Source organism: Thunnus thynnus, chromosome 12, assembly GCF_963924715.1.
Source record: "Thunnus thynnus chromosome 12, fThuThy2.1, whole genome shotgun sequence".
Taxonomy (NCBI): domain Eukaryota; kingdom Metazoa; phylum Chordata; class Actinopteri; order Scombriformes; family Scombridae; genus Thunnus; species Thunnus thynnus.
In genome coordinates this window covers 2,293,170-2,298,056 of record NC_089528.1, presented here as the reverse complement: position 1 = coordinate 2,298,056, position 4,887 = coordinate 2,293,170, and the positions used below count along the sequence as shown (strand labels likewise).

Sequence of the window (4,887 nt, the reverse complement as noted above, 5' to 3'; positions counted from 1 at the left end):
AATCAGTAATAAAGAATTTTTGAAGATCCTTCTTTAATATACTTGCATTTCGGAAAAAGAGAGAAAACATGGACTATGCAGATGATCAGTCACTGAGATCTTATAAGTGTCTTAATCTGTCAAACTGCGGCAGCAGGCTGACTTGGGAACAAGAAAGGTAAAGTAAAAGATGTTAATGTAGAATGTAGATGATATTGTAGAATAACAGAGTGATCTTGACCACAACAAACACAAAAATAAGTCTACCCTCATCGAGGGCAGCTTCTGCTCTCATTCAGTAACAGACTTCTGCGTCACACTGTTTTATGTGGTGAGTGTTGTTTTTAAAACAACGGGGCATCAGTGGTTGCACATTGTCACACCAGAAAATGTGAACATCAATACAGGGATGTGTATACTTGTGCACATACACAGTCAGGAACACAGTGTATCAGTGCTATTATACTATGTTTCTGTCCCAGAGGGAAGACAAGAGTATTGCAGTGGTTGCGTGGGACCAAATGAAAATAAATGAAAATATGTAAAATGGGAGTTGTAGGTTTTTCACATCACAAAAGTGTATGCTCTCCTATTACTTTACCCACACGCTGCATCAGGATAGCTCTCATTAGCAGTAGTATTTTACTTCTACTGTAACATTGCCCAAAAAAAAGAAAAATAAGAAAATAAGGTTATTGTGCCCTTTAGTGGGTCATTTTTTCCATTCTTCATATCCTGATCAATAGTATAACTAGAAACAGCATTTGGTGTTTGTTTTAAATCTTTAAACAGCCACTGTTATATTTTCCTGACAAGTGACCTCTTGTAAGCAAACAAATAATGTTAGTCCTCTTGTAGTAGAAAAAGTTCCAGAAAAAAGGTTGGGGTGTGTTATTTGTCCATTCAACTGTGTGAATTTGGTTGATCAGAAAATACTTGAGTTAGTGGTTTTTCAAGCAGCCATATGCATTGTTTTAAGCACTGACAAATACATTTATTACTTGTTGGAATTGGAAGTTACTATTAATGTGATTATCACTGATCACAAGCACTAGCCCTCCCTCTTGTCCTGGTGTTCACAACAGCTGCTAAACTAACGCTGTTCTATCTTTCAAAATGGCAACAGGCTGCAGAGTGACAGTAAACTGACAGTTTAAATGTGTAACAGTTATACAGTAGATTCTATTTGAAGACTAAGACAAGGATGCCTCTCTACACTGTACAAGTATGAATTTTATTTCATAGCTTTGCTGGATTAGAGGACTGTCTACATCTGGTTTGTATGTCTCAGAATCTCCATGTCTGTAGTGAGCCACAGATACACAGACAACAAAGGTACTACAGCAAGTATTGCTAGGCTGCAGTCTACCATCTAAATACTAACACCTCATTTGGATGCTGAGATGTAGTGGGGTTTAACAGATTGTATGTATTATCAAGTGTTCACTGAGGAAATGTCAATGCCCAGATTATCAGTCAGTACCACACCTATAGAAAACAACCACAGACAAAAATGTTCCACTTGTCTGGCCAATCAACGCTTACCTTTCCTTTAATGGAAAAGTCTGCGCAGGTCATGATGTCTATAAGTAAGATCTGTTTCTCTGTCTTGTAACTCTTGATCAACATCACACATGGACAAGATGCACACTTTTCTGGTCTTTCTGTTGGGTAATTCACTTGATAAAATTTTAGATGATTATGTTACAATTATTAGGTTCCATTATGACAATCAAACAATACCTATTCTCAGTGTTGTTGCTCTTAAGCATCTGCTGTGAAGATCATGTAACATTGTACAGATTTTAACCTGCTTTTGTGATTGTGTTTGTATTCCAGGAGTTGTTTCCTGCAGTCAGGATCAGTCTGCTGGATCAGTGTTGGAGGTGACAGTCAGACCAGGAGACAACATCACTCTCTACTGTGACTGCAAATTATCAACAGGAACATTCATAGTGTGGTACAGGAACTGTTCTCATGAAAACCAGCCGTCTCTTGTTTTAAAAATAGAAACAAGTTCATGGATAAGCATTACTAATACTACTGGTCATCTGCGGTCCTTCCCCCATTTGCATTTTGTGAGAAACTTTTCTTCTGGATCCTACGACCTTCTCATTTTAAACATCACTAATTCAGATGCAGGTCTCTACTACTGTGGAACTGAATGGACAAGAGTGGAGGACACACATTATATTAAACAAACATATGTTTATGAATATGGCAATGTCACAACAAGGATCCTAGTTGGTAAATTTATGTGTGTGTGTGTGTATGAAACATCTGTGACTATGAATTGTTTCAAGTAATATGATCGTTTGATTGAAATATCTATGCTCTGAAGTCCACCATAAGTGGAAGTGCACGTACAACATACATGTGAAAATTAACTGCAGCGAACCCCGATCTGAAGTTAAATCATATATAATTGTTTTAACAAAGAATTCCTTCCAAATAAGTGACCTCTTCATTGTGAGTCATCCTTAAATGTGCACCCAGTATTTTCATAACTCTTCATGCATAGTACTGTAAGTTTTGGAATGAATTTACATTTGAGATCTGAGAAAAAAGGCCTGAACAGGGAAAAAAAGTTTCACATTGCATTTATTGTTGGAATAAGCTGAAAATCTATTATTCAAATGAGAATGATTATGAATATTTCTTTAAAGGCAATGCTTAGATAAGGCCAAAATTGAAAAAAAATCCATCAACAAGGCAGAGTCAATACTGTACCAAGAACACTGAGCAGAGCTCTTGGCAGACCAGAAAACAATGACATGAAATGTAATTTTTTCTTCTTCACCAGAAAGTCTTGTGCAATTTAATTGGAACTATATCATATTACTACTTATATTACTACTATATTGGAAATATCTTTATTTTTTGATTACTGTGGTCATGTAACAACTATATACTGTATTGATTGATTGCATACATGAACACATAAGAAAAAAGCATGTTTCCGTTATTGCAATTTTTTTCTATGAGATCAGAGTTTAATCAAGCAAACTAAGTCAACTCTGTGTTAGATCCAGACTCCAGTGAGCTTCGTCACTATGAGACTCTACAAGACTGTGATTCGTGCTGGACGCTGCTGTTCTCTCTGTGTCCAACATTTGCTGTTCTCTCCTCTCTCCTTTCATCTCTTTTGGTTTATCGCCTTTGTCAGAAAACAGGTAACTACTGTATATGTAACACTTTATCTTTAACTTTTTGCTTTCAGTAGTTCAGAAATAATAATTAATATTTAATCTACAAGATTAATTTTGAAACACACAGAAACCTGGATTCAGATAAGCTCTCTGCTTGTAATTTATTATGTGAGTTTGGCTGTAACATGGTGTGATGATCCTTTATTTATTTCTGCAGCTAAAGAACCTCAGATTGATGAGCAAACAGCTGACACTAGAGGTCAAACAAGACTGAATCAGGTAATTTACAGTACTTTAATGAAGTCTAGTTTGCAGGGGTTTTGTTGTTTCATACTACACTCATCTGTTCATTTTTGCAAATAAGTGAACATATGTTACACTTACAGATGAGACATGGTCATGATTCTGAATAACAAATGTCAAATCATAGGGTGAAGATGTGTGTTATGCTGCACTGGAAACCTGTCAGGCATCACAGAGACCAAAGAAGAAGAAAACTGCAAGTTCTGACTTCAGCACTTCTTCTACCATCATTTATTACAGGGTGTAAACGGAGACAAGAAGTTGTATGATGAATTAATTAGTAGTGATACATATAGACTATTCTGTAATTAAGCTTAAAGTTAAGCAACAGTCATTACCATCAATAACTGACCTGTGAGAAAATGTGTATGTATAAACTAGCCTCCTTTTTTGTGAAGGTTGAAAGCAATTGTTTGTTTGGAAAAGTTCATACTAAACTCTACTTTTTTGTGTCTATTCTCCAATGAGGATAAATATACAGTAACTGTTGTTTTGCTGTATTATTTAGTAGTTCATGAAGCCATCAGTGCTTCCACTGTGTACTTCCACTTCAACTGTTTCTGATTGTTTCTAATTGTTTTGGACTTTCCTCTGTTAGTGGCCTGAACCACAATTTATGTGAATTCATTCATATGTTCATTTGTTCATTCATTCTTCTCAGAATATACATGCTTTTATCTCATCACACCTGGATTACTGTTACAGCCTTTTTACATGCCTGAATAGTAAACTGTAGAGCAGCTACAGACGGTACAGAACTCAGCTGCCAGGCTGAGAACCAGAGTAAACAGGTTTGAACACATCAACCCAGTTTTAGCTCTTTACACTGCCTTCCAGTGTGTTTTAGAATTTTAGATTTCAAGGTTCTTTTAATTACTTAAGACGCACTAAATGGTCTGACTTCTCAATATATCTCAGATCGTTTATCCGTACGACTATTGGCTGAAGATTTAGGGGGACAGAGCTATTGAAATAAGAGCCCTGAAGCTCTGAAACCAACTGCTTGAGGAAATGAGGCAGGCTGAGTCTGTGGCTTCCTTTTAATCTAAACTCAAAAGGTACTTTTATCACACCACCTTCCCTGATTTCACCTGATTCTAGTTTTTATTCTGTTTTATGGGTTTTATTATTTTAGTTTTGTTGCTCTTTTAGTACTTTTATTCTGTTATTGCTGTGTTTGTTTGTTTTTATGTGGAGCACTTTGTAACTGTGTTTTGATAAGTAGTATATAAATAAAGATATTATTATTATTATTATTATTATTATTATTATTATTATTATTATTATTATTATTATTATTATTATTATTATTATTATTATAAGAATAGATACTGTACATCTTGTGTATTTTATTTCCCTCCACAACTTAAATGAAACATTGAACATTGATGAGCTGTGAAAATAAACAAATAAACCTCACAAATATAAAACCTGTCTGTGGCTGTTGATTACAATT

At 35.2% G+C, this 4,887-nt stretch overlaps 1 long non-coding RNA gene across 1 annotated transcript; it reads left to right on the top strand.

Annotated features, from left to right (window-relative positions):
- The first annotated feature begins 1,583 nt into the window (after window positions 1-1,583).
- On the top strand, window positions 1,584-4,622 carry LOC137193380 (uncharacterized). The gene is made up of 5 exons (XR_010930798.1): window positions 1,584-1,650; window positions 1,819-2,226; window positions 3,006-3,152; window positions 3,346-3,407; window positions 3,559-4,622. It is a non-coding gene; the product is annotated as an uncharacterized lncRNA (long non-coding RNA).
- The last annotated feature ends 265 nt before the right edge of the window (window positions 4,623-4,887 follow it).